At 34.4% G+C, this 26136-nt stretch overlaps 1 protein-coding gene across 3 annotated transcripts in view; it reads left to right on the top strand.

The window, feature by feature from the left end:
* The window catches only part of NIPBL (NIPBL cohesin loading factor), a 250516-nt gene that overhangs the window by 70790 nt on the left and 153590 nt on the right, over positions 1–26136 (top strand). For 2 of the 3 annotated variants that reach the window (XM_074201753.1, XM_074201750.1), the window contains exon 1: positions 11514–13254. The exons of the other annotated variant lie outside the window; for it this stretch is intronic. The gene's annotated coding sequence lies outside the window, so the exon portion shown is untranslated. Of the gene's footprint in view, positions 1–11513; positions 13255–26136 lie in introns of those variants that run through there. 3 annotated transcript variants of the gene reach the window in all.

The following is a 26136-nucleotide window of genomic DNA, read 5'->3' as shown; positions in this document are numbered from 1 at the left end:
CATTAGTCCTATACTCAAAAGAGAAAAAATTTATATGTTCAGAAATATTTATAGTAATTCTTTTCTGCTATGGCAAAAAAACTGGAAACTAAGGGAGTATTCATCAGGTAGGGAATGGTAGAGCAAATTATTTCCTTAAGCATACTACTCCCTGACACAGAGCTGAAGGATTTTACTCACAGAACAAGACACATTCTTTGGACATGGCCAATGTAGAATATTATTTTGTGTGATTGTGCTTATGTGTTACAAGAGTTTTTTTTTTTCTAATTGTTGGTGGAATTGAGAGGGAGAGAAAATAAATGTTAATGGAGGAAATTAATTTGAAACTATCATTTACTTCTTTAAAAAAGAGCAATAGTTCCTGAAACTATGAACAATTTGTATTGTTAAATTTTTCCCATTTGAGCTCAGGTGCAAGTGTAAATTCAGGCTGCTGAGTTTGAAAGAACAACTCTTTTCTTCCTTTCTTGGATTTTGAGTTTAAGTCTAGGCATTACTCAAAAAAAAAAAATCCAAAAAAACCCAAACATATTGAAGCTTAAAAGTAACCCTAGAGGTCATCCAGTGGAAACTGCTTACAGTCACACAAATGTTTTTGCAGAGGCTAGATTTTGAAACCTAATCTTTTTCATTCAAATTCAGTACTCATTCCACTACACAATTAGATGTAAAAATCAACAAGAAAATGGCATTGTTTATATATGAAAGGTAAAGAAAAATGAAGAATGGAATCAGGGTTCCCACAACACAATTTGAAAAGTTTGGATAAGTATTCAGCTGTCAGTGGAAAATTTTGGACATGGCGAGTTTGAAATATCTTTGGAACATATAGGTAAGGAAGTCCAACAGATAGTTGATGGTGTTGCATGTACAGATAGATGAATTATCTTTATAGAGATGATAATTGACTCCATGGGACCTAATAAAAATCACTGAGAAGAGACTATAGTAAAATTGGAAGACTAGACTTAGGAGTAAGAGAATAATGATTCAGCAAAAAAACAAACAACAACTGAGGAGTAGTAATTCAGGAGGATGGACTTATGGAGTGAGTGATGTCATGGAAGCAAAGATAAAATACCGAGAGAGGAGGTAGTTAATGGGGTCAAAAGTTGCAAAAAGGTAAAGTAAAATGGGGACATTAGGAAACTTTAACAGTTAAGAGATTTTTGTCAACTTCAAAATGAGCTACCTGAATTCAAGTAACTTGGCATAGTTGGAGAGCTATTTACTTTGATCAGGATTTTCACTTTGAATAATAAGAAACATAAACAACTGGGGCTTTTCTTGATCAATTTTTCCAAATTTTCATACTCTGCTTAGACCAATAAAAGGATACATGCTGGTCCTGTATTGACTCAGAAAACCATATATCAACATTTTCTATGTTTGATTGTATTTTTATTTATTTTTCAATGATATTTTAATCATTTTGAGGGTATACTTGAGTCAGAGTGTTTGACACATCAAACAATAGTGACAGGAATAATAAGATTTATGTTAAAATTTAGTTGGTTGTAGAAAACATATAAAAATATTAACAAGAGTAATCCATTATTAACTTATATGAAAGGAATTTAAAATATTTTATAATTGAAAAATGTTAAATATACAGCAGGTTAAGAAATTGATGTCCTGAGTCCTTTGTTAACATCTCTACTGATTTTATCAAGGACAGGTTAATTTTGGAGATTATATATTCAGTAGAATTTTCTTCTGCTGTAGGGGACAGTTGGGTGATAGTGGATAAAGCATTAAATTTGAAGTCGGGAAGACCCTGAGTTTGAATACTCAGATATTTGGGACTTTGGATAAGTTACTTAACTACTTTCAGCTTCAGTTTCCTCATCTGTAAAATGGTGCTATTAAAAATAAAATAGCACCTTCCTCACAGCATTGATACAAGGATTGAATGAGTTAATATATAATGCGAACCTTTAAAGCTCTATACAAGTGCTAGATTTTGTTGCTGTATATACTTCCACTACTACCATTAATTATATGAACTTCACACTTCATAATATTCCCAGTGTCACAAGTCTTATTTTCTTTGTCTGCTACTATTCAGATTTTCTGTCTTCACTTTAACCTTAATTTTCCAATCCATGCTTTATATTATTAAAGTAAAAAGTTGTTCAAGTGGTTCAACCTGGATGGTTTCTGTGTCAGAGGAGAGAAGGGGTATATACATGAGAGATGGTTTGAATATAAAATCAACTGAATTGAGTAACAGATTCAATGTGGGAAGTTAAGAGTCATAGAGGCTACTTAAGTTCAGAGCCAGGGTGATTTGTTGGATGATTCCCTTGAACAGTAATAGGAAAAGTAGGGGAAAGGATTGATTTAGTGGAAAAGATAAAAGATCAGTTTTGAACATATTGAGTTTAAGTTATCTATGAGATGGGTTTGATGATCACCTTAATGTGCTTGCTCATTCCATCAATGCAATAATCAGGGAAAATTCTCTGTGACAGAGAATACCATCTGTATCCAGAGAAAGAATTCTAAAGTTAAAACAAAAGACCAAAGACTACTTACATTCAATTAAAAAAAAAAGTCTTATATACTACATGGTTTTACTATCTCTTAATTTTTCCTCAAGGATGTGTTTTTTCTCAACACATTCAGTTTTGATCAATGTATAGCATGGAAACATGTAAAGATTATTCTCTGTGTGTGGGGAATTGTAAAATTCAAAACCTTAGTAAAAATGATAGATGGAAATTACTATTGTATATAATTGGAAAACTAATAACTTTTTTTTAATTTTTAAAAGATGTGTATGAAACATCCAGTTCATTTTGAAATATCCTGTGGACAGTTGGACATTGGAGACTAGAAGTCAGGAGAGGGTAGGAAAATAAAGAAAATTTGAGATTCATCTGCAAAAAAGATAATAATTGAATCCTTGGGAGCTAATGAGATCACTAAATGAAACAATATAGAAAGAAAGAAGGTCCCAGGTCCTCTGTGGGACATCCATAGTTAATAGAGGGCATGACTAGGATGAAGATCCTACAAAGGATACTTAGAAGAACCAATATGCTAGTTAGAACCAGGATAGAGTAATAATTAAGGAACCCTCCAGAGAAAACAGAATCTGGGAAAAGCAGGGGAATCTGTAGTGTGTAAAAGACTTCAGAGAAATCAAGAAGAATGAGGCATATTAAAAGGCCTGTCGATTTGGTACTTAAGAGGTTTTTGTTTGGCAGTATATAAGAATTTCACTGTATGCTTTTTAAAACATTCGTGGATTAGAAATACTCAAATGGAAAAAGAAGACAAGGGAATGGGGGGAAAGTTTTATTTTGTGCCTGATGTATTGAGGAAGACATATATGCTAGATAGAAAAGACTCAGGGCAAGGATACATCAGAAGGTAAAATTGCAGTGCCCAGATTATCTGGGGAGCATGGGGAAAGAAAGTTGCAGGGCATATGGAAAGGACTGGTGGTCTTTCTGCTTGTGACTCCCTAATTTTATTTGTGATTCCCTAGTTAATTTAAGTATCTTGAGCATCCATTAGCTCTGCATGACAAAAGATCTAGAGAGTTCTTCTCTACCACCATTTGGAAATATTGAAATACTGTTGAGGAATTGGAAAGGAGCCATTGACAGAAAGTTTGGAGGAATCCCCTGCTCACACCTGATTCTGTCTAGTAACCCTATTGGCTCTAGATGACCAAAGAAGAGGGAAGGAGGATCCCACTGGTGACTCTTCCCATTGAATATTGAAATTGAAGCTGATAAGTGAAGTCTGGAAAACAAGGAGACTAGAAAGAAATGGGAAAGCTTAAGGTCTTTAGAAAAAAAATTATTTTTTTTAATATTTAATATTTATTCTCATTTTGTACAAATAATGTTTTTATACATTAATAAAATATTCTTGTTTAAGAGTAAACAAAATACCCCCCCAAAAAAAACAAGACTCGCTTGAGTGATAAAGGGGAGAGAAAAAAATTTAAATTTAAAAAAATATTAGTAATAATTGTAGGTATGGCCAGGTGGTGCAATGGACAGACCACCAGCCCTGGAGCCAGGAGCACCCAAGCCCATATCTGGCCCTGTACACCCAGAAATCACCCAGCCGTTTGACATGCAAGCCACCCCAACCACACTGCCCTGCAAAAACCAAAAAAAGAAAAAAGACCCAAAATAAAATAAAATAGTAATAATAGTAGGGGTGGCTGGGTGGTGGACAGAGCATTGGCCCTTGAGCCAGGAGCACCTGGGTCCAAATCCAGCCTCAGACACCCAAAGATCACCCTGCTATGGGGCCCCGGGCAGGCCACCCAGCCCCATTTGACCTGCACCCCCCTCCCCAAATAATAATAATAAAAAATGTGCTCCAGTCTTTGTTCCAACACCAACAACTCTGTCGCGGGTGGATCACATTCTTTATGATAGGTCCATCGCAAAAGTTACTGCCATATTTTTCCACCATTGCCATTGCTGATCGTAACTCCCTCCTTTCGTATTTCTCCACTACTATATACTATATTTTCTCTCTCCTTTCACTCTGACTCTGCTGTAGGGTAGCTGAGTGGTGCAGCAGACAGATCCCTGGTCCTGGGGCCAAGAGGCCCCAAGCCCCCCTACCATCCCTTAGGCCCAGCATCCACCTGGCCCTATGGTCCCAGATAGGCCACCCAATCTCCGCCCCTTGCAAGAAGTAAAAAAGAACATGTGTTATATCTGACCACTCTCCCAGCATGGTCCATCCTCTCCTCCATTACTCACATCCCCCCCCTTCCCCCTTCCCCCCTCCTTCTTACTCAAGATGTCCATACCCCATTGAATATACATGCTGTTTCCTCTCCTAGCCACCTCTGATGAGAGCGAAGATTCCCTCATTCCCCCTTGCCTTCCCCTTTTCCATATCATTGCAATAGCTCATTGTAATAAAGAAAAATCTTATTATATGAAATATCTTGGTCTATTCCCCCTCTCCTTTTTCTTTCTCCCATTACATTTCCCTTTTTTCTATTGACTCCATTTTCATACCATATTTTATCTTCAAATTCAGCTTTCTCTTGTGCTTCAATTATAAAAGCTCCTTCTACCTGTTCTATTAACTGAGAAGGTTCATATGAGTGTTACCAGTGTCATTTTTCTATACAGGAATACATGCAGTTCATCATCATTAAGTCCCTCATATTTCCCCCTTCTCCTCCAATCTCTATGCTTCACCTGAGTCCTATATTTGAAGATCAAACTTTCTGTTTACCTCTGGCCATTCCAACAGGAACATTTGAAATTCCCCTGGTTCATTGAAAGTCTGTCTTTTTCCCTGGAAGAGGACATTCAGTTTTGCTGGGTAGTTGATTCTCGGTTGCATTCTAAGCTCTTTTGCCTTCCGGAATATTATATTCCAAGCCCTATGAGCTTTTAATGTAGTTGCTGTGAGATCCTGACTGCAGCTCCACGGTATTTGAATTGTGCCCTTCTGGCTGCTTGTAATATTTTCTCTTTGACTTGGGAGTTCTGGAACTTGGCTATAATATTCCTAGGGGTTGGTTTTCTTGGGATCTCTTTCTCGGGGGGATCAGTGTATTCTCTCCATTTCTATTTTGCCCTCTGCTTCTACGATATCAGGGCAGTTTTCCTGTAGTAATTCTTTGCAAATGATGTCAAGGCTCTTTTCCTGATCATGACTTTCAGGTATTCCAATAATTTTTAAATTATCTTCCCTAAATCTGTTTTCCATATCAGTTGTTTTTTCAATGAGATGTTTCACATTTTCTAATAATTTTTCATTTTTTTTGGTTTTGAAGTAATGAATCCTGATTTCTCATAAATTCGTCAATCTCCCTGAGTTCTATTCTTTGTCTGAAGGATTTATTTTCCTCAGAGAGTTTTCTTACTTTTTCCATCTGGCCAGTTTTGCTTTTTAAAGCATTCTTCTCCTCAATAACTTTTTGAACTGTTTTATCCATTTGACCTAAGCTGGTTTTTAGCATGCTATTTTCTTCAGCATTTTTTGGATTTCCTTGACTAGGCTGCTGACTTCATGTTTTTTCATGTTTTTCCTGCATCTCTCTCCTTTCTTTTCCCAGTTTTTCTTCTAACTCCCTCATTTGATTTTAAAAGTCTTTTTTGAGCTCCGTCATAGCCTGATCCCAATTTCTGTTTTTCTTGGAGTCTTTAGATGCAGGAGCTTGTGCTTCTTAATCTTCAGACTGAGTGTTTTGATCCTTCTTGGGCTCACAGGCAAAATATTTCTCAATGGTGTTCCTCAATGGTGTTGCTCATTTTCCCAGCCTAATCCTGGTTTGGGGTGCTTCCTGAGCTTTTGGGACACTTCCACAAGGGTCTCAGTGTATGAGGTTCTGTCCTCCCTCCTGGTCTGTGAATAACTATAAGCGCCCCCCTCTGCCACGGGGCTGAGGTGGGGGGGCCCTGCTGTTCTATGGAGGGGCCTAGACTGTGATCAGGATCTGAATGTGGTCAGAGCCCCAGAGTCCTGTTCCAGGGGCAGAGGACCAAACTCACAGTCTCTCTTCACTCCCCTCCCTCAGCTCAATGGGCTCATGCCCTGGGGGCTCCTGCTTACTGGTTCTGCCTGCTTCTGTTTCCTGGATCTGGACTGCCTTGGCCATGCTGCTTGCTGTGTGCTCTGAGGGCTGGGCTTCATGTACTCACTCTGGCAGAGGTCCCACGTTGTTCCCCCGAGTTGTGCCTGGTGCTCCCCAGGGCATGGGTCAGGAAACTCCCCCGCAGCTGTGAGCCGCGGCTGCCAGCATCCTGGGGCGGCCTGCCGGAGGCTGAAGTTCTTTTGCTCTGCCAGCTGCCCCTCCAACCCCGGGGAGCAGAGCCTTTCAGCTCTTTTCCAGGTTACCATGAGTAGGAGAACTTCCTCACTGGGTCCCTCTGTGGGTTCTGTATCTCAAAAATTTAGTTACAGTCCTTAGTTTCAAAGATTTATGAGAGAGCGCCTGAGAGAGGATCTGCTTTTGTCGCCATCTTGGCTCCACCCCTGAAAAAGAGTTTTTTAAAATGAATTTACTGGCATTTATTTTATTTTTTAGTACTTTATAAGTTGCAAGTTAACTTATTCTGAATAATAATAATAATAATAATAATCGTTTATATAGCACTATGTGCCAGGACACCACTTAAAAAGTGCTTTACAGGGGCAGCTAGGTGGCGCAGTAGATAGGTGAGTTAAAATCCAGCCTCAGACACTTAATAATTACCTAGCTGTGGGGCCTTGGGCAAGCCACTTAACACCATTGCCTTGCCTAAGAAAAAAGTGCTTTACAATTTTTATCTTGCTTGATTTTGGGGTAATAATAGTGATATTATAATTGGGAAAAACTTTACTGCAGATGCTGGTTTAATAGGTCTTCTGATTTCTTCATCCAGGAAGTGCTTTCTGCTCTGTTACAAAATGATAGATTTTTTTTATACATTTCTTTATATACTTTATACACTGTGTACATTGACTTTAATGAAACTTTGAAACTATATGTTGTAGTGGAGCCCAAATAAATTTTATTGTTACTATGTTTTGAGTTTGAGTCTCAGTTCCAACACCTAATAACTCGTTGATTGTAAGTAGACTTTTTCATCTCTTTGAGCCTCAGCTTGCCCAAATGGGAGACTCTAAAAATTGTGAGACAGATATTATTGTTCCAATATATTAATACAGTAGCTGGACATAAAATGATGCCCATCCATTGCATGATGGAAAATTTTGTTTTTGTAATGGAATGTTATTTTGAAGTCAGAAATAGCAATGATAGGAATTCAGAGAAATAATTGAAGATTTGTATAAATGAAGAAGAAAAGTAGTGTCCTAAGAACAATATAGACAGTGACTATAACAATGAACACCAAAAGATCATTAAAAGGAAGCCAAACTGGGAGTAATCTTGGAGAACAGATAATGTAATATGCCCTCTTTCCTTTAGAAGAGAAAGAGCAATTAGGGCAGTTAATTCAATTGAGGTAACTTAATGTGTTATTTTTGCTTAAATGCTTTTTTTTGAATGTTTCAAGGAAGAAGTTTGTGTCTCTTTATGTCCATATATGTTTTGAGATGGAAATGAATGTGCAGAGATGACTGTGAAGCATAAATAGGAAGTATAAATGAAATATTTTTTAAAAGAATATTGAAATTCAAAGTAAAAGATCAAACAGCAATCCCTATATTAGAATTTGGTACTTACTTTCTCTTTCATGTAAGATATAAGGATGGTCTCAGTATGAGGCATGAAGTGAAATTTTGCTGCCACTATTAATGTGGTCATAGTAGCCAGCCAAAAAGCAGACATTGAGTAATTAAGCACCTACTATGTGCCAGACACTGTGAATGCAGTAACAGTCACCACCACAACTGCCCCCCCCATACACACAAAAAGGAAAAGAAACCTTGTCATACTCAAAGAGTCTTCATTTTGTCATTGTTTATATAAACAATGACTTGGAGGAATCTCAAGAAAGTGATCCATTAAGAAGTTACTGTAATTTTCCAGTTAAAGATACGTGAAAGACTATTAAAAAATGAGAAGTTGAAGGTCAGCAGAGAACTTAGGGCAAGATTTGTGAATTGTGGGCATAGAGAGGACAGTTGATGAAATCACCAAGTGAAATAATATAGAGGGAAAAGAATAGGAGATTATCTGATAGCTGATTGAGCATAGTAGAAGGAAATGAGGTGTGGGTCAAAGAACTTCAGGGTCGATATGGAAGGAAGTTGTAGCTGAGGTTAGAAAAGATGAGGATATAGGGAGAAGTTAACTAGGGAAAATGATTTTTATAAATATAGTTTCTGAATGAAGGCAATTAAAGAAAAGGGATTTGGGGATTTATTAGCTTGTGGCCGGGGGAGTATAGTGCACCAAACAGCTTGAAACTTATTGAACAGGGTTTATGATTATATTGAACTGAAAAAATTAAATTACATATAGTTGTATAGTCTCCTAATAGACTGGACCTCTTATTTCATTGATTTGGGGAATTTTCAGGTGTTTGACATTTAAAATCTAAAGCTCTGAATGGTTTAGGGGCTTTCCCAGGTCTCAAGGCTAATATAATTCAGAATCAGAGCTTGAACTCAGACCTTTGCAGCTTCAAAAATGTCTCTAATCAGCATGTCACACTTCCCATCTTCCCTATTATAGTGCCTCTCCTCACAAAGTTCTTGATAGAAAAGTTAAAGCAAATTTGAACTAAATAGGTAGAACTAAAACAAAGAAATTTCACATAGAAAAATTTGAATCATTGAAAAACTGATGCTAGATTTCTCTTAATTATTGACAGCTCTGTTATGGTAAGAACTGCTATTAAGTATTGTTATTACTATTTGAGTTGATCTTGAATTTGTTATTAATAGATAGTAAAAACTACTGTGATACTGACTGTTCTATACATCAATCTAATAAATGATTTATTTTACACTTAAGCAACACTCCCCAGCAAGCAATTCTATATGCAAATTAAAACTGAAAAAAGAGATGTGTGTATAAAGTTGAATTGCTATTAGATATGGCTTGTATCTTTAAATATATTATAGTATAAATTCATCAGAGAACTTTTGAAACTATTCTACTTGTGTTTCCTTCTGAACTTGAACTTTAAGTACATCATATTTCTCTTTCCTTTCTTCTCTTCCCCTCCCCCCAAAAGAAACCTTGTAATAAACAAAGTAAATCCACTTTATTGGCCATGTCTGAAATATTAACTATTCTTTACCTTTAGTCTATCACATCTCTGTCAGAAGGAAATATAACTTCATCAGACAGAGTTCCTAAGTCTTTAAAAATTGTTTGTCTTTACAGTGTGGTTGTTAAAATATAAACTGTTGGCCTGACTCTATTCCCTTTACTCTCTCAGTTCACACAAGTGTTCCCTGGTTTCTCTGAAAATTTCTTATAGTACAATAATATTCCATTTCATTCATATGCTATAGTTTGTTTTGCTAACCCCTAGTTACCTCACAAAGAGTTACTCTGATTATTTGTATGCATTTAGGTCTTTTTATCTTTTTGGATATAGGTGTAGTATCATCTCTAAGTGATTTTTATGTGTTTACTTCCAAATTGTTTTCTGGAACAACTTAATCAATTCAGAGCTCCACCAACAGTGCATTAGAAAGCCTGTTTAATAGTAACCCCACCAACATTTGCCACTTTTGCTAATCTGATGGGTAGGAAGTAAAACCTCAATATTATTTAATAGGCAGTTCTCTAATTACAAAATGACTTAGGGCATCTTGTATGATTGTTGTTGGGTAAGATTTTTTTTCCTTTGAGGACTACTGTTTATATCATTTCTCTCCTGAGGAATACTTTCAAGTCTTACATATGTGAATCAGTTCTATGTGTGTCTGTATTTTTATATATGTGTGTATATGTATGTATGTTTATCTTGGAAATGAGACTTTTATTAGAGAAACTTATTGCAAAGACTTTTCCCCCATCTACCCTTGCCCTATTGACTTTACCGTGTACAAAGTCTTTTTTAGTTTAAATCAGGATTGTCCATTTTATCTGTCATTTATTTGTCAGGAAGCTAGGTGGCCAGTAGAGCTGAACTTAGGGTCAGGAAGAGATCAGATCATGCCTCACCCATATGACCCTGGGAAAGTCACTTATCCTTTCTTAGTCTAAGTTTACTTATCTGTAAATTGAGGGTGTTAGTTCCTTTCAACTTCACATCTATAATTCGGTTATCCTCTCAGATCTTCTCCATGGCTAGTCTGGGCATTAACTTTTCCCCTATCACATAACTGTGAAAGATGGGTAACTATCTTGGCCATTTGGAATATGCTTTGAAATCTTGACCTTAACCTAATAATTTCTGGCAGACAACTTCCTGGTTTACCTAAATATTGAATACTTATACCAAGAATTAAGAGTCTGTGTGATTCTCAAATGCTAAAATTCTTTGCTTCTCTTTTGTCATGTATTTAATGTGTCCTGCTAATCACCATTTTAATTTTTAACCAGTAACAAATAAGTTTTATTTATTACTGCCATGCAAAATAAATGTAGAAATATCAGGTATCCTTCATTCACACTTTTTTCCCCCTTTCCCTTGAAATTCTTGACCTTTTGTTCCTCTGAATATTTTTTTTTTAATTTAAACTCTCTAAGTTAATCCATTGATAGTTTGATTGATATGCTACTGAAAAAATAAATTAGGCAGTATTGCCAATTTTATTGTTGTCACTCTATCTCCCAAAGAGTAACATCTCTCGTTAAGTCAGTCTTTAATTCTATAACAAATATTTTATAATAGTATTTATTTATTCCTAAATGCGTTTTGGTAGATAAATTCCCAGTCATTTATATTTATCATAGAAATACTTGTTTAGTACATTTATTCTGAGTGATTTTTTTTCCTATCATATCTTTGGTTTTTGTTTGTAATGGGTAGGCTGATGCTTTATATGAATTTATTTTCTATCTTGTTAATTTGCTGAAGTCACTAATTGTTTCTTTAATTTTTAGTTAACTTTTAGAGTTCTTTTAAAGTGTTTTATTTCATTGCCAGATACAAATTGTCTTAAGACTTTTCTTTGAAAGATTTATATTCCTCTCATTCAGTATTTTCACTGGCTATATTTAAGTAACTCTAGTCTGAACTTTTCTGAATATGATTTTTGTAAAATTTTGGAAAATTTCTCTGATTTAGATAATTGAATGAAAACTATTGCAAAACAAAAAATTTATCACAGGGAATTAAAGTGAATTCAGTTCCTACCTACTTGTTTGGTTTTCCAGTCTCTATAGCATTCAGTTTTATAGTTTTGATGATGCAAGAGTAATCTCAGATTCTTTTGTGAGTTATTGAAAGGAATTTCTGGTTAATGACCTCAGAAATGATCCTCTGAAAGATCCTTAAACTTGAAATAGCTCTTACTTAACACAGGGCACATTTTTGGTAACAGAGAATATAGATGTATCAGAGACTACTCCCATTGTTCCTCAAAGTCACTGTTTTTATGAGTGCTCACGGTCTACAATAACACTCTAAAGAAGATACTGTTGTTTTAATTTTTGTCTTTCTGCCCTCCAGTAGCTTTTATACTTTATTTGTAATATATAGACAAAGTTCATTCCTTTAAGCTCATTACATAAATAACTTGTGGATCATAAATGAAATGTGGGACAATTAAAAAAAAACATCTCAACTAAAGGGAACTTTTAAAAATCCCTTTATCTCAAGACTTTTGGTAGATCAGAATAGAAAGGAATAGGTTTATTTTTTTTCTACTGTTCTTGGAACCTTTACACAAACTATGTATTAGGGTATTCAGAACCTCAAAAACATATTCAGAAAAGCAGAGATCTACAACACATCCTTTTTGGACACCAAAAAAAATAGAATTACATTTAATAAGGGGAAAGGGTCTTTTAAGGAAAAATTACAAATGAGAGACCAGATAACTTTATTTTTTGTTTTAATTCTTTAGAATTGAGTTATCAAAGGAAATTACAACAATGAGTCAACATACCAAAGCTTTGGAAATACAGCCACGAAACTCCTGTAGGGAAAATTCATCTTCCTAAATCAGAGATTCTTACATCTTTTTAAGTCATGAATCCTCTTTGGCCATCTGATAAAAAATAATGGTGGTCCACTTCTTAGATTAACATTTTTAACGCATAAATAAGAAGTATAGAATTATAAAAAAAATTATACTAAGATTTCTTTATCATATATATGTATAATTATCAAAATATTTTTCTCACCAAAGTTTATGAACCCTTTGAAATCTATATAGACAAATAGTTAAGGACTTCTGAACACTTTCATCAAATCAACAAATGGGTCAGAGAACTTGGGGGGAACCCTAGAAAAGCAACAGATTATTAAAAAAGCCAAAACAAAAAATCAATTAAACAAGATATAAATGTTCAGTGGTTGAAAAGATTAACAATTGAAATTTTAAAAATCATCAGTAAATTGATAACATTAGAAAATATTTTCTGTGGTTTTATCCTCACAAGTACCTTCAATGGTACACATCTCACCTATCTCTCTGCCCTCATTCCCTTTGTGACCCTTGTCTGTGATCTTCCCATAAGTCCTCCATGTGCCTGTGTTTTAAACAATTGGTAACTGGTTACTAGGGATTCACTTATGCTGTCCTGATGTGATTTTCCCATCAATGGAGTATACAAGCTGCTCATCCCTTGACTTTGCTACATAACTAGTCCAGTTAGATGTCTTAGCTAGTATAAGAAATACTAATGATTTCTCAGACTATAAAAAACTACAGATCTCTCACTGAAGCCCTTAGGCAAGTATTCTAACTATTCTTAAAGTTAAGTATTAAATATAATACATAGGGAGGGAGTGGGAAATAAGGAAAATCCAAGTGGGTAAAGAGTATATATTGCTGTATGATTTAATACAATTGAATGGGATCATCATTCAGATGATCTCTCGATATCCAGTGTCTTAAAAGTCCTAGACACTCATATCATAAGGATCATATCTGCTTAGAGATGTTACTTGAATCTCTGAGTGGATGAGATCAGCTGGAGAGAAAAAATAGAGACAAAAAAGAGAGGGCCCAAGACTACAGATGGAAGGTTTATATAGGATAAAGTTCCAGCAAAGGATATTCAGAAGATGTCAGACGGGTAGGAAGAGAACCAAGATTATATAAAGCTCAGAAAAGAAAAAGTATACAGGAAAAGAGAATGATGATTTTTAAAAGACCATCAATTTGTTAGTGAAGAGATAATTGACAGCTTTAGAAAGAACAGTTTCATTTGAACAATTAAATAGAAAACAAATTATTTATGAAAGAGGAAGTGGACGCATTGAATGTAGATGACTTTTTCATAGTAGAGGAGCAAAGGAAAAATAAAGAAAGAGAGCTAATAGGAAATGGCAGTAGAGGTATTTATTTTATTTTATTTTGATGATGAAAGAAATGGTATGTTTATAGACAGCAGGGAAAGAACCAGTAGTTAGGGAGAAATTTAAGATTAGCGAGAGAGTGAAGATGTTATTGAAATGATTCTGAAGAAGAGGAAAGCTGTAAGTAGATAAAGGGTACATGTAGAGGGGTTAATTTTTGTTTTGTTTTTTTCATTGTGGCCCCAGAGTTTAACACTATGCCTGGCAAATAGTAAGAATTTAAATGAATGCTTACTAATTGCTTGTTTAAAATGTATCAGAAATAAAAGGCAGATTGACCACATAAGACTTGACGGAGTAATAGTTCACATAAGCTTCTTAGACCATAGGATTTTACATTTAACTGTACAGTCTCCTTTCTTGAATTCTTAAGGTATTGGAGAAGCAGCTTTCCAGATGATTTAGTTTTACTATTTATTGTTTCTCTCTATCTTCTTGTCTATATGTATGTATGTATGTGTATGTATATTTATTCCTCCTGTGAATATGTATTGTATGCATATGCCTGTGTTTTAATAAATTGCTAACTGAATCTAAAGATCTGTTACCTACTAAACTGACACTTGTTTAATGTCCTTTTACCTGTAGATGCTTCGATTTCCTCAACAAGCTAGTACCATCTCGACCAGAAATTCATTATATTTTGTAAATATTTAATTATGTACATGTCACCTCCTAGAGAATATAAGTTTCTGCTATTTCATTTTGTCCTTGTAATGCCTAAGTGTTTTCCCATATCCTGTGTGGTTAAAAATATCAGGTTATTACCATCATTTAAAAATCAAAATTGCAGATGAACCAAAGGGGAGATGGGAATAACTGTTGTGTAACATTTCATTATTTTATTTTATGCCTCACCTGTTAAGCTTGTACTGATAGAACAATGGGCTTCAAACTTTATTTTATTATAATCAATAAAAGAGAGTTGAGAATCTGTAAAATATTCCTCAAAGACACCAGTTGGATGTTCTTTCTTTAGTCAAAGGGTCGATCAGCAAAATTTTTGGCCAAGTCAAGAATAGTTCTGGAACATAAGAGGAAGCATTTTTTTTTAACCATTGTGTAAAATCAAGATCCATTGATCCTTAAAATAGTGCCTGTTCTTGCCATTGCTCTTCAGGAAAGATTGAAACTGGAAATGGTCCAGAGAAGGACTGCTGAAATAATCAAGGGAATAACAGCTTTTATATGAGGACTTTAAAAAACACATAAAGGGGCAGCTAGGTAGTGGATTGACCCTGAAGTCAGGAGAACCTGAGTTCAAATCCAGTCTCAGACACTTAATAGTTACTTAGCTGTGTAACCTTGGGCAAGTCACTTAATCCCATTGTCTTGCAAAAATCAAAACAAGAACAAATCTCACACACACACACACACACCACTAGCACTCTAGCCTAGAAAGCTAAATAAAGGCCAAGACATGGACTATAACCAAAGTTTATCAAATCATGAAATGGTTGGTTCTTCTTCATTATCAAAGACCAAAATGACAGCACTGTTTCTGACTGATCAGACCAATATGAACTTGGAATGCTCTAACACAGGTTGGGAACAAATAGTTCAGGTGAACACATTTCAGTCTTAAAGATTGTTTTTGAAATTTGTGCATAGTCATTCAGAACCCATTAGCTTTGTTAGTATTATTGGTATATTTTGCTTAACATTTGCCAAGTTACTATCTTTGATAATTTTAAAAAAACAAAAGGAATGAGTAATCAAGTAGTAATCTATGTTTAGCTATCTTTAATTGCCTTGTAAAGAAGATTAGATTTTTATCAATTTGGTGCAGATTGCAAAGTAGTACTGTTGTGAGTAATTTAATGTGGAGGAGATACAATGTAATTTTAGTGTTTAACCATTACCAGTCATGCCATATTTATGTTATATATTATGACTGGACCTTTTAAAAATTTTGTTTATACCAGTTTGTTGCTGTTTTTTCTCTAGCCTTTAATATTCTATATTTGCCTCCTCCAAATATTGGATTGGAGTGGATTAGAGAGGGGTGAGGATTGCTGGAAACTTAATTTAATTTGTAATATAAACATAAAAGTCAGGAATAATAAAGATCATTGTTGAGTCCTCTTAATTTGTGTTTGAATATGGTTTGGCGTTGTCCTTCTATTATTTCTCAGTTTTCACTTATTGCTGTTAAAATTTCTTTACCTACTGTCTGATTATATACAACGGGAGTTATAGGTCCATATACTGGCATTTCTTTTCAGCAGCATGCTTAAAGATATGTAAAATTTAATAATAGTGGAATATATCATATATATATATATATATATATATATATATATATATATATATATATATATATATATCTCCCAATTGTGGAGCAGTAGGAACTACTCTTAACTATTTATTCACAAATAATTGCTCATATGTATGTGAATACATTCAATTTAACCTTCAGCCAGACAATACAGCACTGCACTATTTGAGGGGAGAGGGTCCCAAAGAAGTTAAGACAATCTGTTCACAAGAAATTTACACTTTCTTTAGGGAAGTAAGATTTATACATAAGAAATTATTAGAGGACAAGTAAAAAGTCTTGTGTAATCACCTGCTCAATTGTGTGGTGTTGTACAAAAAAATAAGAGTTAAGAGAAAGAAGTTATTGATATCAGCTGGAGTAATTTAAAAATACTTGGAAGAGAAGAGACTTTATTTCCAATCACCTATCTCTGATTTCTCTCCTCTGGTCCATTTCCCTTTTTCTTCTGCACAGATTCTCCATCTCCCTCTCTCCTTTTCCCCAGGGTAGGAAATATTATGCCTCCTTTGAGGTGGGAGGCAAACACTGGCCGGCCTCAGTTGAGTTTCCAGTTACATTTTCCTCTCTCCCTGAAAGCTCCTTCCATTCTGCCCAACTCTGGGATGCACTCTGCTTTCATCTCTCCCCCCCACCCCCAATCTCCTGTGTTACTCCTGAAGGCTTAATCTTTGTCATGGGGAAGAGGCCAGGTAAGGATCTCCACTTCTTGACCTTTTTCTCTGTTGCCTCTACACAGAGCCTGGAAAGATTTGGGGGGATGCTGAATGGAACCTCTGCATATTTGTATTCTCTCATGATGTTTTTATGGATCTTTTACCTTTTTATAGTGTTTCTATTTTTTGACTTTTGTTTCAGCTTTAGTTACTCTGTACTTAGCCCTTGATTAGATGTATAGCTAGATTAGATAGATAAATAGGTGGATGGATTGATTTAATTTTTTATTTAAGACAATGGGGTTAAGTGATTTGCCCAAGGTCAATACAGCTAGGCAATTACTAAGTGTCTGAGATCGAATTTGAACTCAGGTTCTCCTGACTCCAGGGCCAATGCACTATCCACGGCGCCACTTAGCTCCCCCTAAAAATTGATTTTTTTTCAGAGAGCATGTAACTTGTAAGAATCTAAATTATCAAAATCATACAGAAAATTCTTTAAATCACTAACAATTAGAGAAATGTACATTCAAGTAACTTTAAACAGCTTTTTATTATCTAATCATACTGCCAAAGATGATAAAAAGGGTAACATGATAAATGTAGAAACTGACAGAAAATAGACACAATAGTATACTGTTGTTGGAACTATGAATTGATTCTGCTGTTCTAGAAAGCGGTTTTGGAACTTCTCCCCAAAAAGTTGCTGAATTTGCATATACATCATTTGACTTAGCTGTAACTTTTCTATCAGATATATGGCCCAAAAGAAATCAAAGAGAAAAGTGTCCTAAATGTACAAAAGTATCTATAGCAAATCTTTTTGTTGATAGCCCAGAATTGTAAACTAAAGGGGAGAACTCCTTTTGGGGAATCACTGTACAAATTTTGCTCTATGGATATAATGGAATATTATTTTTTTTTTTTGCAAGGCAAACAGGGTTAAGTGGCTTGCCCAAGGCCACACAGCTAGGTAATTATTAAGTGTCTGAGACCGGATTTGAACCCAGGTACTCCTGACTCCAGGGCCAGTGCTTTATCCACTATGCCACCTAGCCGCCCCTATAATGGAATATTATTAAACCAAGAAATGACTAAATAAATAGACAATGAGGGAAAGACTCCAATGAATGAACTGATGCATGGTGAAATGAACAGAACCAGAATAGTTTACACAATAATAACATCACAGAGAAGAAACAGCTTTGAGAAGCTTTTGATTGACACAATTGATAAACCTTGAATCCAAAAGAATAAAGATGAAATACTACTCACCTTCTGGCAGAAAAAAAAAATTCGTTTTCAGATGTGGCTAATGTGGGAATTTATTTTTACTGTGTAATTTATGTATTGAGGGCTTAATGAGTTTTAATTTAAAACTTTTAATTGCTTAATGTAGCATTTTAGGTGAATTGGAAGTTCTTGTTAACTGGAAAAAAATAAAGTTAAAATGTACAAATTGCAATATCCTTGTTTTCCCCCCTTTCCCTCCCATTTTCTTTTTTTCCCAGTTTCTTAAAGATTATATTTATTTTGAGTTTTACAATTTTTCCCCTAATCTTACTTCCCTCCCCCCAACAGAAGGCAACTTGACAGTCTTTACATTGTTTCCATGGTATACATAGGTCCAAATTGAATGTGATGAGAGAGAAATCATATCCTTAAGGAAGAAACATGAAGTATAAGAGGTAGGAAGATCAGACAATAAGATTTCAGTTTGTTTTTTCTAAATTAAAGTTAATAGTCCTTGATCTTTGTTCAAACTCCACAGTCCTTTCTCTGGATATAGAGGATATTCTCCATTGCAGACAACCCCAAATTGTCCCTGATTGCTGCACTGATGGAATGAGTGAGTGCATCAAGGTTGATCATCGCCCCCATGTTGCTGTTAGGGTGTACAGTGTTTTTCCTAGTTCTGCTCATCTCACTCAGCTTCAGTTCATGCAGATCCCTCCAGGCTTCCCTGAATTCCCATCCCTCCTGGTTTCTAATAGAACAATAGTGTTCCATGACATACATATACCACAGTTTGCTAAGCCATTCCCCAATTGAAGGCCATTCACTTAATTTCCAATTCTTTGCCACCAGAAACAGGGCTACTATGAATATTTGTACAAGTGATGTTTTTACCCTTTTTCATCATCTCTTCGGGGTATACGACCCAGTAGTGGTATTGCTCGATCAAAGGGTATGCACATTTTTGTTGCCCTTTGGGCATAGTTCCAAATTTCTCTCAAGAAAGGCTGGATGAGTTCACAGCTCCACCACCAGTGTAAGAGTGTCCCAAATTTCCTACAACCCTTCCAACAATGATCATTATCCTTTCTGTTCATATTGGCCAGTCTGAGAGGTGTGAGGTGGTACCTCAGAGAAGCTTTAATTTGCATTTCTCTAATAAGTAATGATTTGGAGCAATTTTTCATATGACTGGATCGCTTTGATCTCCTCATCTGTAAATTGCTTTTGCATATCATTTGACCATTTATCAATTGGGGAATAGCTTATTTTTTAATTTGACTCAGTTCTCTGTTTATTTTAGAAATGAGTCCTTTCTCAGAAACATTAGTTGTAAAGATTGTTTCCTAGTTTACTACATTTCTTTTGATCTTGGTTACAGTGGTTTTGTCTGAAAAAGCTTTTTAATTTAATTAATCAAAATCATCTAGTTTGTTTTTAGTGATATTCTCCATCTCTTCCGTACTCATAAGCTGCTTCCCTTTCCATAGATCTGACAGGTAAACGACTCCTTGATCTTCTAGTTTGCTTATAATATTGTTTTTTTATGTCTAAATCCTGTATCCATTTGGATCTTATCTTGGTATAGGGTATGAGGTGTTGGTTTGTTTAATCTAGGTTTCTTCCATACTAACTTCCAATTTTCCCAGCAGTTTTTATCAAAGAGAGAGTTTTTATTGCAATAGCTGGACTCTTTGGGTTTATCAAACAGCAGATTACTATAATCATTTCTTGCTATTGCACCTAGTCTGTTCCACTGGTCCACCACTCTATTTCTTAGCCAATACCAGACAGTTTTGATGACTGATGCTTTATAATATAATTTTAGATCAGGTAGGGCTAAGCCACCTTCTTTTGCACTTTTTTTCATTGAATCCCTTGAAATTCTTGACTTTATTTCTCCATATGAATTTATTTACAACTTTTTCTAACACAAAGTAATTTTTTTGGAATTTTGATTGGTAGGCACTAAACACAGGTAGTTCAGTTTTGGTAGAATTGTCATTTTTATTATATTAGCTCGACCTATCCATGGGTAGTTGATGCATGCCCAGTTATTTAAATCTGATTTAATTTGTGTGAGAAGTGTTTTGGAATTGTTTTCAAAAACTTTCTAAGTCTGCCTTGGCAAATAGACTGCCAGGTATTAAATTTAAAAAATACAATTAGAAGGGAAATGGTAAAAATTTTTTCTATCAAATATGGAAATGGTTTAATATTCAAGACACATAGACAACAAATATCTTAAGACAAAAGCCATAGATCTGTAGAGAATTAAGTGGTCAAAGGAGATAATTCTGAAAAGAAAAACTGAAAACAATAATCATATGAATGTTTCAAAGTCAAAAATATTAAGAATACAAATCAAAACAACCCAAAGTTTTCACACCACACATTCTGAAAGTTGACAAAGATGACAAAGGACAATTCTGAGAAGAGACAAGTGCTCTAATGCACTGTTTGTGGAGCAATAAAGTGGCGACTTGGAATTAAAGAACTAAATTAGCCAGGATGTTTTAGATCTTTTGAACCCATAGATTCTACTGCTTGGCATATACTTTAAGGAGATCACTGATACCCTTCATCCCCAAAAGTCTATCTGCACTTTTTTTTTTGACAGGGAGCCACTGGAGATTACTGATCAGGATAGAAGTACAGTAGAGAAGGTATGAAATAATCAAATCCATGCTTCAGGAAAATAACTTTGACAGTTTTGTGAAGAATGGAATCAAGAGTGAAACCAGGAGTGAGGGAAGGCTTTAGTCAAGGAGATCAAATTAGAAAGCTATTACAGTACTTCAAGCAAGAGGTGATGAAGGTCATGAATTAAGAGAGGTAGCAAAGTAGAGGGGTGTGGACATATATATGTGTATATATACACACACATATATATATGTATGTATGTATGTATGTATGTATGTATGTATATGAGACTATAAAGAGAAAAGAAAGTCAAGATTTGCTAACAGATTGTATATGTGGAGTGAGAATTAGGGCTAAAGGAAGAAGACAAGATCATGAATCTGAGATATTGTAAAGATTGTGATGCCCTCTATTGAAAAGAGAATTCTGGAAAAGGAATAAGTTGGGGAGGGAAAAAAAAAGATATGGTCTCTGGGGTATGGTATTGAGAAGTCTCTGGGACAAAGTAATTTGAAAAATTCAATAGGTAGTTGGTGATGGGGTAGTGAAGCTCAGGAAATGATTAGAATTGATATCTAATTCACATAATGTAGGAAGAAGAGAGAAGAGGCCTTGGAGAAAGCATTGAGGATATAAGTTGGAGTTAGTGGGCTTAACATGGCAGGTGATTCAGCAAAGGAGACTAAAAAAGTGAGGAAGGCAGGAGAAATAGAAGAAAATAGTATCCAGAAAATCCAGAAAGAAATCACTAAGGGCTAAGGATAGTAATAACATTAAATGTAGAAGAGGAAAGTCCCCATTCAGAAGTTTTGGCATAGGTGCGATATGTGACGTGCTCCTAGGAGAGCTGGCAAACAGAAGCAGGGAAATGAAAGGCAGACAGACATAAGAGATGAGATAGCAAGATCTTTGGGAAGGAGAATGATCATGAGATTCAGGAGAAGAAATGGATTTGAGACCCAAGGTAAATCCTATCTCAAAGTGGTACTTCTGTCCAAAATTATTTTCTTCATTAATTGATACTTCTAAGAGTGACACAAAGAAAATAAGAAATAAAAGGGTGGTAGGGAATAGATATAAACTGCAATAACATAGAAACTGTTAGGAAAAGCAGTTCAAACCCACTATTTCAGAAGTCTTAATTCCAATGAGGAGGAGATTAAAGATAAAATAACTAAGGGAGAGAATAACAAAGAATAAAATTTCAGAATTAAGATTTCAAGAATAGAATTTTACAAAAGAAAAGTAGAGAAAAATGCCTTTAAAGTTGCACAGTAAAACAGAGAAAATTAACAAACAGAAAAATAAAAAAGATAAAGGGTGTTTTCATACTTAATCACCTAACTAAAAGAGAAAAGATGGAAATCAACTATATAAGTAAAATTCTAAATCTAAAGGATTAGCAAACAGGAGAAACAGTGTAATAGAGTTTAAGAAAAACAAGATAGGGACAAAATATTTCTTAATGGTGATAAAAACTTGATTATATCACAGCATTGATAAAATGAAAGATCAGCAAAATTGATTTTAAAAAATCCCTATACTATACTGCTTAAAAACCTAAAAAAACAAAATTGAGATTAGAATTAAAAAAAAAAGAAATTTGCAATCTTATAACATTATAAGAAGAAAAAACGCCCAAATACTCACTTTCAGGATTATGCATTAAGATTAACAGAGCTAGAGATAATAAAAATATCAATATTAAATATATTTGCCATCAAATGGCATGATATCTGTCTTTAGAATAGCAACAAAAGAATATACATCTTTTTTCAGCATCAAATGATACCTTACAATAATAGATTCTATAAGGCAGAAGAAATTATGAATGCAAAAAAGCAGAACTACTAAACACAGCTGTTACTGAAAAGTGACAACAAAAATAGTAATCAAGACAGAACTCAAGCAAAAGACACAGATCTACATGGACTTAATAAAATCTTGAACAAGTAGAAGGTAAAAGAATAAATCACAGATATACTGTGTCATTGAAAGACAATGATAGTGATAAAATAACATGTCACCATTTCCTGGAATGCAACTAAAGCAATAATTAGAGGAAGAATTATATCTCTCTAAGAGCATGTATTACAAAATAGAAAAAAAGGACTAAAGAGTAAGCAATACAATTTAAATATTAAAAGCCAACAAACATTCAGAATATACATGATAAAACTAAAATTTTTTAAAAAATAAATAAATTTATTTAAAATAAACTGGAAACAGAAAGACTATAGAGCTGGTAAACAAAACTAAAAATTGGTTATTTGAAAAGTCTAACAAAATGATGAACTTTCGGTTAATTTGATTTTTAAAAGAGGAAGGAAAATCAAACTAATTAAATATACAAGGTGAAAACACAACCAAGAAGAAAAACAGTTGGTTTTGTTTTGAAAAATTTACAAATCATGACAAGGTAATTTAACTAAATATATTCTCCTATTTACAACTATATAACTTGATGACCTCTCCATTATTAACAGACTGGATATAAACTTCTGTCTAAGATTTCTCAATATATACTAAGATCTCATCTTCCTCAAATACTAAACCTTCCAAACCACTATTCAAATCACCCTCTTTATAAGTGGTTTTTTAAAGAATAAGCAAAACAACTTTCAACACATCCTTATAATTTCACATATTAATCCAGTGTTTGATAAACTGAAAAACACAAACACAAATTACTAGGGTAAAATTCCCTATCTGATAAAAATTCCTGGGAAAACTGGACAACAGTCTGGCAGAAATCAGACCTAGACTAACATGTTATCATTATATTTCATAATGAAATCAAAATGAATGTGATCTTAATATTAGGGATGATACAAAAAAAAAAATCAGAAGAAAAGTAGATCATATCCCTTTCAAAAGCAGTGGGTAGGAAATGGATTTTAAACCAAAGAATGAATTGAATTAAGAAAAAGATAGATCATTTTGATTACATGGAAACAGAAAAGCTTCTGCAGGAACAAAAGTAAAGCATCCAGATTTGTTATTCAAGATATGTAGACTATAAAACACACACACACACTATATATATATATATATATATATATATATATATATATATATATATATATATATATATATATACATATATATATATATATATATATGATAGAATATGAAAAACACTCAACTAAAAGCTAATATTACGTGTGTGTGTGTGTGTGTGTGTGTGTGATTTTCCTACCTGGGTGTTCTGGACCTTATGATCTCCCCAAACTCATCATTCTGCATGACATCAACTCACTCCTCCTCACACATCCTGTCACTGAGCTAGTTCTCTCTACCCATCTCTCTCTCTCTCTCTCTCTCTCTCTCTCTCTCTCTCTCTCTCTCTCTGGAGAGGGTAAAAGCTGTGATCACAAGAGTTGACCAGGTCCTCCCAGGGCATTGGCCTCTTTGCTCAGTTCTTAGTCTCTTTTTATATGTTGTCTTTACTAGATTGTGAGCTCTCCAGGGGCAGGAACAGTCTCAAGCTCATTCTTTATGTCTTCAGCATTAAGCTCAATGCCTAGCACATAGTAAGTGTTTAATAAATGTTTATAGATTGACATCAGTTCTCAAAATAAGAATTAAAAACAATGAACAACTATATGAAAGAATGCTTTCACTAATAAGAATAGGAATGCAAATCAAAGCAACTCTTGAGGTTTCAATTCAAAACTAGGTAAAAAAAAATTCAAGACACAGTGGATAGAACATTTTCCCTGGAGTCAGGAGGACTTGAGGAGTTCCAATTCAGCCCCAGACCCTTGCCACTTACTAGCTTTGTGACCCTGGGTGAGTCACTTAATTCTGATTGCCTTGGTGCCCCTCCTCCTCCAAAAAAAAGTTAAGTCAATGCTGGAGAGATTGTTAAGAAAAACCAATTCATGGCTCCTTGGGCTATGAATCAGAGCCATCATTTAAAGAAACAAAAACAATTTGGTATTATACAATGAAAGCAACTAAAGTGTTCAAATCATATGATACAAAATTCCATTATTATGTTTATATCCTGTGGAGGAGGTCACTGGCAAGAAAGAAGCCCTCATGTACACCAAAATGTTTATAGTGACATTTTTTTTTGTGATAGTAGAAAATTGGAAACAAAGTAGAAACTCACTGACTGTGAATGTTTAAATAAAATATGATATATATGAATGTAATTGAATATTGCTATACTGTTAAAAAATGAAGAATACAGAGGTATCAAGGAAAGAACAAAATACACATAATATATATACACCAATGTAAATAGAAAGAACCACAAAAGAAAAAACATGACTCCAAAAATAAAAAATACGTATACTGAACAGCTTTGTAGGCATAGTTGTTCATTGTATATATTTTTCATTTTTTCAATATATATTGACTGGTATTGTTAATTTTTATTTTCTGAAAATTGTCATGTGTTATATTGGTAACTTGCTGGGAGTAAAGAAATATTGAGAGAAATTCTGGTGATGTATAAAAGCAAAAGATAATAAAAAATTGTTCAAAGAAATTGTATAGTCTATCATTTGGATCTGTAAACAGAAGGTAAACTCAGTAACTAAAATATGTATGAAAATTGAAAATGATAAGGAAGGATGCATCAAAAATGTAGAAAAAGTGAAATTCATACAATCCAATTATAACAAGTTTTTCTATGCTTGTTGACTTTCATTATTTGGGATGGATTTGTCACTTGACTTCTGTTGTGACTTTGAGCAAGTCACTTCACCTTTTGGCCCTGGTTTCTTTGCCTATAAAATTGAAAAGGTTGAACTGGAACCTCTGGTTCCCTTTCAGCATAGATCAGTCATACTCAAGTCAGCTGCCTATATGTAAGCAACATCATCAAAAACTTAGAAAAAAGCTAAAAATTAAAAATCAGAAAAAAAGAAGATACTTTGAATGATTTAAATTCAAATGCTCCATCAAATGTTAAGCAGAAAATAGGAGGGAAGAAAAAGCCTTTGACAAAATATAGCACCCATTCCTACTAAAACACTAGAGAGTGTAGGAACAAATGAACTGTTCCCTTAGAATAATAAGCAGTATCTATCTGAAACTATCATATTCAATGGGGAGCCTACAGGCATTCTCAATAAGATCGGGGTGAAACAAGGATGCCCATTATCACCACTACTAATATCGTGTTGGAAGTATTAGCTTCAGCAATTAGAGAAGAAAAAGAAATTGAAGGAATTAGAACTGGGAAGGAAGAGACAAAACTCTGTCTCTTTGCAGATGAAATGATGGCGTACCTGAAGAATCCCAAGAAATCATCCAAAAAAAAATTATTAGAAACAATTAACAATTTTAGCAAAGTTGCAGGATATAAAATAAACCTTTATAAACCCTCAACTTTTATATATATATATATATATATATATGACTAGCAAGATACAGCAGGAAGAGCTACAAAGAGAAATCCCATTCAAAGTAACCTAAGAAAGTATAA

The sequence above is a fragment of the Macrotis lagotis genome, chromosome X (assembly GCF_037893015.1).
Source record: "Macrotis lagotis isolate mMagLag1 chromosome X, bilby.v1.9.chrom.fasta, whole genome shotgun sequence".
NCBI classification, from domain to species: Eukaryota; Metazoa; Chordata; class Mammalia; order Peramelemorphia; family Peramelidae; genus Macrotis; species Macrotis lagotis.
This window is presented reverse-complemented; position numbering and strand designations above follow the sequence as displayed.